The sequence below is a fragment of the Microtus oregoni genome, unplaced genomic scaffold (assembly GCF_018167655.1).
Source record: "Microtus oregoni isolate MIOR12 unplaced genomic scaffold, Mior012 000004F_ref0000308, whole genome shotgun sequence".
Classification (NCBI taxonomy): domain Eukaryota; kingdom Metazoa; phylum Chordata; class Mammalia; order Rodentia; family Cricetidae; genus Microtus; species Microtus oregoni.
In genome coordinates this window covers 15236370-15251441 of record NW_024543063.1, presented here as the reverse complement: position 1 = coordinate 15251441, position 15072 = coordinate 15236370, and positions in this window count along the sequence as shown.

The window sequence follows — 15072 nt, the reverse complement described above, 5'->3', positions numbered from 1 at the left end:
GAAAGCCATCCCACCACTCCCAGGGTCCCTATCATCTCCTGAACAGGCTGCAAAGTCACCAATCCCTGCGCATTGCTGTCCTTTTCTCCCATCAGAGGAGGAACAGACACTTGTTCTGTTATCTGATTGTTTCCTTAGAGTAAATTCTTTTTTTGTGTGACTTGACAGATTGTGTGTTTATTAATTTCTTTTTTTTTAATTTATTTATTTATTAAAGATTTCTGTCTCTTCCCCGCCACCGCCTCCCATTTCCCTCCCCCTCCCAATAGCCAGAACCTGGAAACAACCTAGATGCCCTTCAATGGAAGAATGGATGAAGAAAGTATGGAATATATACATATTAGAGTACTACTCAGCAATAAAAAACAAGGACTTCTTAAATTTTGCATGCAAATAGAGTAAATTCTTGAAAGAGGACGTGATCAGTCCAAATCCAACAGAGGCAACTGACCCACAGCACAAAGCTTCCCTGTCTGTCCTTCCTGGGTTCCCCTACGCCTGCTCACACCGTCCCAGCACCCTGAGCTCCCTCCACTCCTCAGCCTTTCCAAGGTGATTTCTGATTGCTCTCATTGTTAACTTCCTCCATCCTTTGTCGAGTGATTTCCGGTTTGATTTCCGGTTGCTCTCGTTGTTAAGTTCCTCCACCCTTTGTCAAGTCGCCCTCTTTTCCTTTAGAAAACTCGGCCTCTTCTCTGCACCTCCTTGTCTCATCCCCAGCAGAGGTCACCAAATCCTCTTTGAGGGAGACACAAGCTAAGTTTGTCTCTTCCATTTATGTGGCTGCATCCTGGCTCACCTCCATCACCCCCAAGTCACTGGGTGTTAAGAGTTGTTTACCATCTGCCTCCCATAGGACACAGAGCCCCTTGTTTCCTCCATCCCTCCACCTCCAGCCTCAAACGTGGCCCTGCAGAGAAGACGCCTTCTGGGTTTCCTGTATATCTGCTAGTTGTGTTTGCTGTTTGTTTCTCCCAGGAAAACTCCAAACTGCCTCCCTTTCTAACATAAAAGTCCCATATATGACCCACACACTACTTCTACCTCCTACAGCCAAAAGCCACAGCTTCAAGTTCATCCCTAGGCTGGCTCATGGGACCTCGCCAATCACTTAGAGAGCATGTGCCGTGTATGTGAGTAAGCAGGACTACAAAGAAGCATGTGTTTTTCCACACCAGTGCCCCTGACCATTGGCAAAAGCAGTTTTCTGGAAGAGCCCCATGCCTTGCTTGTAAGTGACCTTATCAGCCGCAGGCCCAGTGAGTTTTCCTTCAGTTTTACACATCTTTTATTCGATTGATTCATTTGGATGTATGTGTGTTTTGCTCGCATGTTTATCTGTGTGCCATGTGGAAGCCTGGTGCCCGTGGAGGCCAGAAGAGGGCATCAGATCCCCTTGGAACTGGAGCTGGACCTGGGGGTAGTTATGAACCACCATGTGGGTGCTGGGAATCGAACTCAGGTCCTCTCAAAGATGGACCAGCGCTCTTAACTGTTGATCCATCTCTCGAGCCCCGGGTTTTGCTTCCGTAGCTCTGCCTAAGAACATTGCACCATACACCGAGTACTGGCTTATTTAGCGAGTGTTGTGTGCCTGGCAGTTGTGAGATAAACCAGGGCAGGTACAGTCCAGTGTTCAACGAAGTTATGCCACAAGCAATCAAATAAAAGGAAGTGTTCGTGATTATTTTGAAGGAAACAAAAAAAGAGAAGAAAAAGGCTCTTACTGATCACCCTCCATGAGCAAGGTAGCATGGGAAAGCCTGCCTGCGGATGGAGCAGAAGAACCACTCAGGTGCCTCTGGTGGGCCAGGAGGCGCATTCCAGGGTGGGAAACCTTGCAGCAGGGCAGGAGGCTGGTGAGGGAAGCAGACAGGGACGACAGGTGAGTGTGGGAAGGTGGCATTCGCTGGGAATATTTAAATGTATGAGTTTTAAACTTTCTCAGAATCTAGGGTCTGGTTACTAATTACTATACAGGTAACTTGGATTCAAAACTTATATATTCTGAGTTTTGCTAATTTTTTTTTTTAAATCTCCTTGACTCCTCGAAGAATCCTAACCCATGATCATATCCAGACAGCGGCGACTCCGATGAGAATTTGCTGAATTAATTTTACTGTGTTTCTAATTTCTTTTAATGAAAGAAACAGCATGAATATACAGATGTCGTTTTATTTTGTTTTTTTTTCCAATGCTTTAATTACGGGATCTTCACAAATTACTCTTTAAAAAGGGGACACAGGAAGAAGCAAGGCAGGAAAGAACCATTTTCAGCCATTTTTAAAATAGAAATGTAGACCCTTTGTGTACTCTAAATAACATTGCTTCAGGCTTCCTACCCGTACCCCGTCCACATGTCCTCTCCATCTGGGGCCTCATTTCCAATGCCAACTTCGTTGAAGATCTTCTTGCCTCGATCCTCCTGCTTACATGTCTGATCCTGAAGTTTGGACCTGTGCAGCCAAGTATCCAAATAAACAGGGCCACTTGAAAGCTCTACATGTATGGAGACCTGTTTTCTCCTTTAAGGAAGGGGTGGGTCACACTGGCTCATCCAGACGCATGTTACTAGAAAAGAGGACCTTCACACGGTCTTTCTTATTAGGGTTGTGAGTGAGAAAAGCTCACATTGGCTCCTTCTGAGCACTGTGTTTAATACTCTGCCTCCAGGTAAAATACCTCCAACTATTCTGCTTCAGGGAGTCAGCTTTGTGGATTTCCAAAAGTAAGTGGAATCCAGGTACTGGTGGAGGAAGCAAGAAGGAATGGAAGACACGGTTCTACCACCATTGCCCGGTGCATTGGCATCGCTCCGCAGCCTTTTTTTATTCTTATCCTGAAAACTAATTCTTAAAACCAGTGTTTAGGAAAAAATTCACTTTGCACAGTAGGGTCTGAGAAGGCCTTCCCAGCAGTCTTTGCAAGGCTGTCAGAAAGGATGAGAAAACTAGAAAGAGATATGCAGCCTTGAGCCTTCTAACCAGATACAGCTGGGCATTCCCTGAAAGGCTCTGAATCTCCGATGGTGCAGAAGAGCCCACCAGGGGCACCAAGGCCCCGCAGGAGAAATCTTCGCTGAGACTCAAAGGAGGGAATTCTCCGCCCATCTGTGAGCACCCAATGGAGCCCTCACGGTGAGCACAAAATCTCCTCCTCCGCTTCTTAGGCTTCTTTATTGAGGTAGATGCCAACCAGGGGTTTGAGCAGGGTCAGATTTTTCTTGGCACTTAGACTACGAGAAAATAGAACAGTGTTTATCCAAGTATAAGAAATGCCAACGATCTGAACTCTTAAAAAGACCAGGATTCTAAATGTCAAGATGAACGTGCCAGCCAGATAAACTCAAACAAGGTGCCATGGGGCGGGACGCACTGTGTGTCTTCTGGCATCTCCTGCTCTGGGGGTTTCTTTGTTGCAATGGGAAGAAATATGTGTGCAAGAAAAGCACCCAAAGTCTCAGCAAGGGGTCTGTGGTTCTCCTCTATCAAATCTGGGGCACCACAATGTTCCTCGTTTAGTAAGAAAATACATAAAATGACTCCATTCTTTCCATATAAACAGAGCCATGAAGAATCACATAAACTGTTACCTGATCAACTTTCCAATTGTATACCCCCAAGCAGGCATCACAGATCAACCACAACATTCATTCTTATTAAACCCGAATGCTACTAAAGAAGCATCCTCAATACAGGACTCAAGGAAGTTACTACCAATCAATGGGGAATACCCTAAGCCATGAAATCTTTAGGGGTGTGTGTGTGTGTTGGTTTTTGTGGGTTTTTTTTGTTTGTTTGTTTTGGTTTTATTGGTTGGTTGGTTGGTTGGTTTTGGTTTTGGTTTTGGTTTTTCAAGACAGGCCTTCTCTGTGTAGCCCTGACTGTCCTGGAACTTGTTCTATAGACCAGGCTGGCCTTGAACTCACAGAGACCTAGCTGCCTCTACCTCCTGAGCACTGGGATTAAAGGCGTGCGCCACCGTGCCCAGCTTGTTATCGGTGTTTTTATTACATGTTCTCCACAGGTTATCTGAAGAGAGGGAAGGATCCATGAAGAAATTAGGCAGCTCCCTTACCTTTTGGGCAGCTCTGTGTCCAAGATTTGGCTTTCTGTGGAAAGAACTGTGGGCCGTACACAATTACAACCTTGGCCCTTATTAAGGTCCCAGCTACGGTAAACCACTAAGACGATAGCTGTATTTTCCAAAAGAAGCTGCATGGGTTATGTACGGCCCTTCAACACTCAATGAATAATGTTGTGTTCCAGTCTCATAGCCATGGTGAAATAAATACACAACAGAAGCAACATGAGGTAGTAGGGGGTTTATGTTGACTTTCCTAGACTGTTCTTCTTGGAGTTGAGAAGCCTGATATTTTCCTGGGTTTTCACAAACACAGCCCATCACAGCGAAGAAGGCATCAACTCATAATGGCAGGGGCTTATTGCTCTGCTTGCTCGCATCTTGGCAGATGAAGATATAAAGAGCTCAGGCTGGAGCCCAAAGTACATGTCACCTTCAAGACTAACTTCCAGTAGCCTGGCTGGCCAGACAGCCACATCCCTAAGGGTCCACAACCACCATTGGAGGCCAAGTCTGCAAACCCACGAGCCTGTGGGGAAGTTCCTATTCGAACTGTAATAATACTTTATAGTTTAGTTTGATTGGGTTTGAGTTTAGAGTGAAATGCATTGAGTCCGCCTTTCAGAACTGAGCTTGGGGAGGAGTGCTGTTCAGTTGTTCTCCCAAAGGGTCTGCTGAAGCCTCTTCTAAATGCCACAGCCCTCTCTCCTTTAAGAACTATTAAAGGAAAGAAATAAGAAGGAAGAGGGTTAGGTAAATACAAATCCTACCAGCAGTGAGGTGCCAGGGCCATTTAAAAGGGAGCTCCAAGTTGTAAGAAGATATTTTAAAAGTACGAAGAGGCTGGAGCAATGACTCTTCAGTTAAAAAAGTACAGACTGCTCTTGCAGAGGACCCAAGGTTTGTTCCCAGCACCAACATCAGGAGGCTCACAACCTTCTGCAACTCCAGCTTCAGGGGATACAACTCCCTCTTCTGGCTTCTGTATGTACGACATTCATATCGCATGTGCGCATACACACACACAGAGAGAGAGAGAGAAAGAGAGAGAGAGAGAGAGAATTTAAAATAAACAAAACTAGATGGATATCCCGCTCTTCTCCTAAATGTCCCTCTAAATTTCACAGCCATAGACGGTTATTGCTCGATCTACCTAGGAGAAAATGCAATTCTGTCTACCCTGTCTTTACCTAAACACTCTCTGAAAGAATCATACAGCGGGCTTGACATATAGGGCCTCATCACTACATAACCGTCAAGCATAAACCACAAGTCAAAACCGTCTTACAGAGAGGAGGAACAAAACCAGTCATGTGTCACTGAGAACACGCATTAGACTTTGTCCACAGACACACGCCAATTGTTGTGAACTGCTCTAAGGTTTCCATCCAATCACAAAACACCTCTCTCTCCATACTAAGGTCACAGGGACCACATCCAGTTTAGTTTAGAGCAGTGGTGGCCAGATTCCCCTGGAGGTTTCACCTGCTGCCCAGCTGGCAGTAGGAGGTAGAGTGGATAGGACCCTGATAGCAGTCAATACCTCATGTTTCCATCAAAGCAGCCTTCCTGGCATCTCTTCTACAGCTTGAAGCTCCATGTTTGCTATGAAAGGGCTTCCATGAGCAAACAAAAAATTTTAATCACTATTATCTAAAAAGTGGTCAGACATCAACCTCAGAACCAAAACAAGCAAACAACAGGGGTGTCTTAGTTACGGTTTTCATTGCTGTGATGAAACACTATGATCAAAAGCAACTTGGAGAATAAATGATTTATTTGTCTTACACTTCCATACCATAGTCTATCACTGAAGGAAGTTAACAGGGCAGGAACCTGTAGACAAATCTGACACAGAGGCGATGGAGAGCAGCTGCTTACTGATTTACTCCTGCTCAGCCTGCTTTCTTACAGAACCCAGGACCACCAGCCCAGGGATGGCACCACCCACACAGAAATGAGCTCTCCCCACCAATCACGAGGCAGAAATCCTTAATAAATAAATTAATTTAAAAAAATCAATAAATATTAAAAAAATTTAAAAAAAAAAAAGAAAATGCTCTACAGACTTGCCCTCAGCCAGATCTGATGGAGGCATTTTCTCAGCTGAGGCTTCCTCCTCTCAGGTGACCCTGTGTCAAGCTGGCATAAAACTAGCCAGCATGAGGGAGAAATAAAAGTTCCTGAATTAGTGTAAGATGTTCCATCTTCTTTAACTTTTAATTTGGAAATAATTTTAAACTCAGAAAAAGTAGGGAGGATGGAAGCAGTAAAAGACTGCAGGTTTGGTTTGTTTGTTTGCTCTTTCATCATGAATCCACGAGTGGTTAACTGTTTACCCTCAGCTCCATCATGGGATGCCTGTTTTTGTGCTTTCTTGTTTTCTTTCCTTTCGTGTGTGTATGTGGTGTGTGTGTTGTGTGTTGTATGTGGTGTGTGTGTGTGGTATGTGTGCGAGTGTGTGTGATATGTGTGTGTGGTGTGTGTGGTATGTGTGTGGTGTGTGTGCATGTGTGATATGTGTGTATGGTGTATGTGTGTGGTGTGTGTGCATGTGTGTGTTGTATGCGGTGTGTGTGGTGTGTAGTGTGTGGTGTGTAGTGTGTGGTGTGGCGTGTGTGCATGCATGTGTGTGTTTGTGTGTGTCTTGTGTGTGGTGTGTGTGCATGTGTGTGTATGTGTGTGTATGGTGTGTGCATGTGTGTGTATGTGTGTATGGTGTGTGTGGTGTTTGTGCATGTGTGTGTGTTGTGTGTATGGTGTGTATTGTGGTGTGTGTGTGGTGTGTAGTGTGTGGTGTGGTTGTGTTTGTGTGTGTGTGTAGAGTGTATATTTTCCCTTCAAACCATTTTAGAAAAATTCAAATACCTTATGGCCTCCTACCTCTAAATTAGTAGATGTATTTCTTATGCATAAAGGTGTCCTCTTACATAACTAGAGTATACCTAGCAATCTCAGTAAATTTAACATAAAATAATACTTTGACTTCAATACCCCTGGTCCATTGAGTCAATTGACTCAGTGGTGAATTCACAGATTTTTCCCTCTAATACAGAAGTCAGTATAGAGTCAAAGGTAGCATTTAGCTTTCAGGTCTATTTATGTTTCATTAATCTGGAACCTTCTAGGGCCTTCCTTGGTAATGTACAATGATGACCTTCTCCAAGCCTGGCAGTCTCTAAATGATCATTTTTCCCATTTAGACTTTGTCTAATATTTCATCGTGGTTTGGGTTAGGTATTCTTGGCCAGGACACAACACAAATATCACTAGGCCCTCAACATGTCACCTCTGTCCATCTGCACACATTGTCCGTACACTCTCATTGCTGATGCAATCCACTCAAGATATTGAATTTTCCTGTAATAGGTTTGACATTATCCCCTCCATGATAACTAGTAGTCTGCAGAGTCTTTGCAACCATACAAATATCTTACTATTCACCCTAAATTCCACATACATGGATGATTTGCTTAATCTAATATCTGCCATTATGGTTGGAAATGCTAACTTTCTGGTTTAGTACTTCCTCCTAATTTACCTATTGGTTTTCTGTATTTCACAAGCCAGATTTCCCCATATGCTGACAAAATACTTGTTTATTCATTCATCAACATGAAATCATAAGTTCCTATTTTAAAATTTATTTTATTTTTAATTATGTATGGCTTTGTGCACTGGGTACAGTGCCCAAAGAGGCCGGAAGAGGACATCCCATAAGTTCCTATATTTTTTTTTTTTTTTTTTTTGTTTTTCAATACAGGGTTTCTCTGTAGCTTTGGAGTCTGTCCTGGAACTAGCTCTTGTAGATCAAGCTGGCCTCGAACTCACAAAGATCCTCCTGCCTCTGTCTCCAAAGTGCTGGGATTGTATGTGTGCCACCACCATCCAGCTAAGTTCCTATTTTTAATGACATAATTAATCATCACACTTAAATTATCCCAGACTTAGCTACTAGAAACCTATTCCCACCTGTGTCTTTGTGAAATACTCTCATCTCCTTATGACTACTTCCTTAATGTTTCACCTAACAAGACATTCTAAGTTCACCTTGTACAGCCTTGCCCTGGCCCTAGAACTGCCTGTTTCCCCCAGGATCCTTGCTATAGTAGTCTGCGTTCTCTAAAGGAAAGGAACTGACAAAATGAATAGATAGTAAAGGAGGGTTTGTCAAGTTGGCTTGCATGATATGGTCTAAGTCAGTGGTTCTCAACCTGCGGGTCATGACCCCCTTGGAAACTGAATGACTCTTTCACAGGGGTCACGCGAGACCATTGTAAAACACAAATATTTACATTGTGAATCACAACCGTAGCAAAATCACAGTTATGAAGCAGCAACGAAAATAATTTTGTGGTCGGGGATCACCACAAATGAGGAACTGTGTTAAAGGGCTGCAGCATTAGGAAGGTTGAGAACCACTGGTCTAGGTAATCCAGCAATGGCTGCCTTCCTACTGGAAAGTCTGAGAACATGGGGGCTGCTCGGTCTACAGAGCCACACTTCAACAGTCCCAGTCTGGCACTGAAACTCTGGAGTACTCCTGGGGAACCTCCAGTCTACACTGGAAGGCTGAAGAAGCCAGGTTCTAATGGCAGCAAAGAGTGGTGGCATCAGTGACAAACAAAGATGCCAGAAGACAAACTTGTCGACAGAACTTGAAGACAAGAAGGGGTAGAAGAGAAAAAAGTAAAAAGTATTATCCACATTTAGAGGGAGCTTTCCCACTTCCATAGCTGATCAAGGAAATCTTCGGTGCAACTGTCTGCCAAAGTTAGCCAATACAGACAAGAATGGTATTACAGACCAAGATCTGGATACCAGGTGACCAAAACAACTTGAGCAGGAAAGGGTTTATTTGGTTTATGTGTCCCCACCATGGTCCATCCGCCATCAGAGGAAGTCAGGAACACAAGGCAGAAGCCATGGAGGAGTGCTGCTTCCTTGATTGCTCCCTGTGGCTTGCTCAACCTGCTTTCTTACACAACCCAGGACCACCTGCCCAGGGTGACACCACCCACAGTAGGCTGAGCCCACTCATGTCAATTATCACTCAAGAAAATACCCCACAGACATGCCCACAGGCTAACCTCACAGGGACAGTTCCTTAGTAGAAGTTCCCTCTTCCCGGGTGACTCCATCACAAGGATTGTTCAACTAACTGTGTACGTGAGAAAGATCCGAGTTTGTAAAGTGGCAGCTTAATTCCGGGGTTACCCATTTACATGTGACCATACCAACGGCACATTTGCCTTCCTATTGAAATGCCAGCTGCATGTATTACTTAAGGATATTTGTCCCACTGAATTAGTTAATTTCAAGGTTGTCTTCTCTCAGTCTATAAGACTACTGAGGATATAATTACATCTGATTCTTGTCTATGTATTTGTCATAGGAAAATTATCAGTGAATTTGGTTCCCAGCAATTAAGGTTTGTCTGAAGGGAAAGGAGATGTATAATGGAAGACAGAAATACTGAGTAACAACCTAGAATGGGTACCATCTATCAGTACATCAAGATTGGACCCAGTGTGAGAATGTTGTTCAGAGAAACCTATTTCTTGGTGGCCAGGAAGACAGCTCAGCTGGTAGGGGACTTGTTGCTGCACCCACATAAAAACCCAGGCACTGTAGCACAGGCCTGTAATTCCAGTATTGGGGAAAGAGAGGCCGTAGAAGCCCTGAAGCCTGCTGGCCAGTTAGTTCAGCCAAATTAGTGAGCTCCAGATTCAAAAGATGAGGTGGTGCGTGGTGGTACATGCCCTTAACCCTAGTACTGGGGAGGCAGCAGCAGGTGGATCTCTGAGTATGAGGCCCGCCTAGTCTGCAGAGAGAATTCCAGGCCACCCAGGCTGCAGACCAAGACCTTCTCTCAGACAAATAAAGTGGAAAGTGGTTGAGGAAGACACACAGTCTTGACCTCTGGACTACACAGCTGCACAATATACCTGCACACATACATGCACACAAACATACAAGCACATGGACAAGAAAAGCAAGCTATTTCTTCCTAATTGCTTTATTATAATTTCTACCATAATTTTGTTTAAATGAATACATTTCCTAAAAAGAGCTTAAAAGCAACTCTCTATCAGAGTAAAAGAAAGATGTCTTATTCCAGAGATGGTAGTTAAAGCCTAGAGAACTTGAGAGAGAGAGAGAGAGAGAGAGAGAGAGAGAGAGAGAGAGAAAGAGAAAGGATAAATTCTGTTAAGATTGATCTTAGGGTGCCTACGTAAATCTCCAAACTTTGATTAGAGGTGTCATTGTAGAGGCACCTTGGTGAGAAATGGAAGCAACTGGGATTCCCTGAAGCATGAAATCTAAGTGCACCGTTCCTTACCAACAGGCGCTTATGACCAGTAAGGCAACCGTCTTACTCAGGGGATAAATAACCAGCCTTGAGAGCTTGCCAAAGCATCCACACACTATTCTTTGAATCTTAGCTGCTTTAGAAAATGTTTTCTAACAGTCTTCTTCTAGAAGGAGAAACCAGGTAGGTCTTGCTTTATCTAAGACCAATGGGTTGTGGTTTTCTGAGCTCTGGGACTACACAGCACAGACCAAAGAAGTCAAGTTAAAAGCTACCTGGTGATTTGAACTGACTGGAGAAACAGGAACCCAACTTTAATTAAAGAAATTGCTAATTACACTTCTCTCTGAAGACATTACTCTGCTCTTGATCTTCGGCCCTGGCATGGACATGGCTTCCATCTTTCTAAGAATATCCTTTCCAAGTTCTATTTGGACACAAAATAGATCTCTTCTGTCCTTCCTAGAGCCATATGTCCCAGCCCTTGAAGCTCAGATCTGTCACTGCTTCAGAAACCATAGGAAGAATCTAGCTAGCTCCTTCCTCACCCAGGTATGAGATGTATAAAACATTGAACCTTCCCAGCCTCCCTCCTGATTTTTCTTCCTTTCTTAGTCCATTTGGACCTAGGGACATAGGTTCTGGGCAGCCTACGTCCTGACCAACTAACTGGGAAATCTGAGATGCAATCCCCAAAACTAATCCCAGAACCCAGAACACATTGCCAATATTCAGTGACCATCAGGCCAAGGCTTGGAACTGCCAATGACCAAAATACATGGGCAATCATCAGCATTTTAACAGGTCTCCCAAGCCCACATGTGATCAGGTTCAACACTGACTCTTGACACTTGGGACCAGCAAGTTCTCCTCGCTATGCCTCATTGTCTTCATCCACAAGGTAAGGACCATAATATCTGTTTCTTTCCTTACTGGTGTGACAATAACGCCCGAAAATGGCATGTTTAAAAAAGGAAAAGAAAATCCCCGTCTCTGCATGAGGCAGGAGGTCAGCTGTGCCCACAGCTGGGAGGCAGAGAAAGACATGAATGCCAGTGGTGTGCAGGACTTCTTCTTTTATTCAGTAGAGGACCCCAACCCATGGAATGGGGCCACCCAGAGTTTGCAGGAGTTTTCCTACCACAGCGAGCCCAAGGATGTGGAAACACTAACATAGCACCTGCCTGTTTAATGTCAACTCTCTCATCCACCACGTCTTTTTATTCCTGTTCCAAACCTCGGATTTTTGCCCCATTTCCAACAGGTTGTCAAGCCCAGGCATTCTGCCTGGGGACATTTCATATCTTCTTCCTCTCCCCTATGTCCTCTTTGCCACTGCTTGAGTTCACCTTCTGAGTCAGCATCTACAAGTTGCCTTCCCCAACATCCCATCCCCTCTTCCCCCTAATAAGGAAGTCCTGAATCTTAGCAGGTCACAGAGCCAGCTAGCCAGAGGAATACATTTCCCAGGTCTCGTCGAATTAGGCGGCTATGCGGCTAAGTTCTAACCAATGGGAAGTAAGCAAACATGACTTCTGGAGTTTCCCTTTTACTCTTTAATATTTTCAAATTATGTGTATATGAGTGTGTCTGCTTATGGCTATGTGCACATAAGCTCAGTTCCTACAGAGGCCCGAGGTACGAGCGTTCCCTGGAGTTGGAGTCACAGGCAGTTGTGACCGGCCAAACAACAGTGCTGAGAACCAATCTCAGGTCCCCTGCAAGAGCAGTACGTGCTCTTAACCACTGGGCCATCTCCCCAACTCTGAAGTTCCCCTTTTAGAATCATGGTTTCCTGGACCCTTTCTTCATTTCACGGCTGATATGGTCTGGAAAGCAACGGCCCCGCCGCAGGGCCAGCAGCACAGAGAACCGGAAGATGACATACTCCCAGACAACTTTACAGCCTACGCAGCCGTTCTTGGCTGCCTGCTACTGCCTAAGAGACAGAAATAAAACTTGTGACAGTGACAGATACAAGTGAGATTAATCATGACTAGTACCCCATCGCTTCCCTCTCTTCTAGATGACAGCAAAGCTTTCTGTGTTTCGTTTCTGTGCCTCTCAGTGTCTCTCCCCATCCATCCTCCTCAGCATACTTCACACACATACACACATACACACACATACACACATACACACACATACATACATATACACACATACACACATATACATAAACACATATACACGCATATATACACACATACACATGCATATATACACACACATACACACATACACATACAAACACACACATATACACACACACAAACACACACACATACACACACATACACACTGCTTTAGATCAGTCTCCCAAGAACACGGTTCTCTCTGTTCCACCACAGAGCCTTCAATGGCCCCCACCCACACGGACCAATCGCTTCAGAGACCATCATTTGGCCCCGCCTACCTTTCACCCTTATCCTGACTCCTCCCCTTCTTGCCCAATCAAACTTAATCTCTTCTTGTTTGACTCCCTTACTCCATTCACCCCTAGCCTTGCATCTTCGCCCATATTCTGTTCTTTTAGAGTTTCTATGCTCAAATTGGAACTGTCTTTCAGGACTCAACTGGCACGTGAGCCATCTCTGGAGCCAACTGATCTACTCCCTAGCCAGAAGTCTTTGCCCTCAGAACCTCCCCACAGCACTCTGTTCCTGTTCATGTCAGGGAAACGGTACCATGGGGGAAACAGTGTGAAAGTGTGGGGTCGGGGAGGGCAGACGCTTGCGTGAGGGGTGTGTGTGTGTGTGTGTGTGTGTGTGTGTTCGTGTGTGTGTGCATGTGTGTGCGTGCATGTGTGTGTGTGCATGTGTGTGTGCGTGCGTGTTCGTGTACATGTGTGTGTACATGTGTGTGTGCATGTGTGTGTACATGTGTGTGTGCGTGTGTGTGTGTACATGTGTGTACATGTGTGTGTACGTGTGTGGTGGGGGTGTGGCGAGTGGGTGTGGGTGCACTGGCATATGTAAACATGTACGGTGCACATGCTGAGGCCAGAGCAGGACACTAGGGTCTACCACTCTCCACATTGCTTTAAGACAGGGTCACCCATTGAGCAGGAACTCAGTGGTTTTTGACTTGTCTGGCGAGTCAGTGAGCTCTTCCAGCCTGCCTGTCCTGCAATGCTGGGGTGGCAGGCATATAGAGTCATGCCCAGAGTTTTACATGGGTGTTGGGGATTCGAACTCAGGTCCTCATGCTTGCACAGCAAGTGCTGCTACCCACTGAGTCATCCGGTTTTTTGTTGGTTTTTTGTTTTGTTTTTGTTTTTACAATTTTCAATGAAGAATTTATACTGCTGACAGAAAAAAAGAAATGGTGAGAGAGGGGGCTATTATAATCCTAAACTAATGTTTTAGAAGAAATCTTCCATCTGCCTCTGCCCAAAACACAATCCCAGTGTACTCTGGGAAGCCTGGAGCTACACAGCCATCTCAGGAACACAAGTATTTCTGAAGCAAGGCATCTAGGACCCTAGGATCCTAGCTATCTCTGCCTAAAGAGGGATTTTGGAAAATCCAATAACTGTATCCAGGGAAGCCTCAGACCCAGGCCTGAGAGCTTGTGGAATTTTAGTCCAGTTTTGGCATTTAATAACAGCAAGAACCAATGGCAGTCAGGTGGTGGTGGCACACACCTTTAATCCCAGCACTCACAAGGCAGAGACAGGTGGATCTTTGTGAGTTCAAGGCCAGCCTGGTCTCCAGAGAGTCCCAGGACAGGCTTCAAAGGTACACAGAGAAACTCTGTCTCGAAAACACCCCCCAAGAGAAAGAGAGAAAGAAAGAAAGAAAGAAAGAAAGAAAGAAAGAAAGAAAGAAAGAAAGAGCGAGCCAATGGAAGGAAGGGCCAGAACAAAACTTGTCAAGTAAACATGGCATCCCAAATTCTACAATCTGGATAACTCATCTCAAAGAAAAAGTAGATTCGGAGCAGGGATCATCTCCATGAAAGCCTGGGAGCGCAATAGTTTGGACTTGCACTCAAAGCAAGAAATTCTGTCTTTGGGAGGGAATTTGTTACGATACAAGACAAGCTACCAACCCAAAATCATTACCAGTGGCTAAGGAAGAATCCAGACCAATTAAGGGGTTTTGTTCATGTTGATTTCATCCCAGCTTCCAATATTCTGAGGCATCGCTGCATATCCAGGGCCGTCCCTACCAACCACAGGAGGTCACAGATGAGACAAAAGGCCTGACCCAAGCGTCATGCAGAACAGATGTCTCCACTTGGTGCCGATCAGGAGGCAGGAACCACACTCTCGAGTTCTAGCCTCCGATTATTGGGTTACGTGAAGCTCCGTGCAGCCGAAACTGCTTTGAAAACTGTACCACATGGCAGCTATTTGAAATCATCTCACTTCTAATTATAAACCAGATAGAGCTGGATGTCTGCAAAGGGGCACGGGGACACTGCAGGAATAATCTGGGTTCATGACATTCCTTGGGTGGCAGGTGGTTGAAATATCTAAAGAACTTTCTGTGCTCAAGATAACCTTGACTGGAGGACTGAGTAGGAAATATGAACTTTGCACACAGTTACTTAGAGACATGGTTGGGTTGAACCACTCTTTTTACAAAGGCACATGGTGGCAAGAATGGGCTTAGGGCTTCGGTGCTAAACTGAGTGACCCTGGTATGTTCCTAAGACTCTAAGAGCCTCAG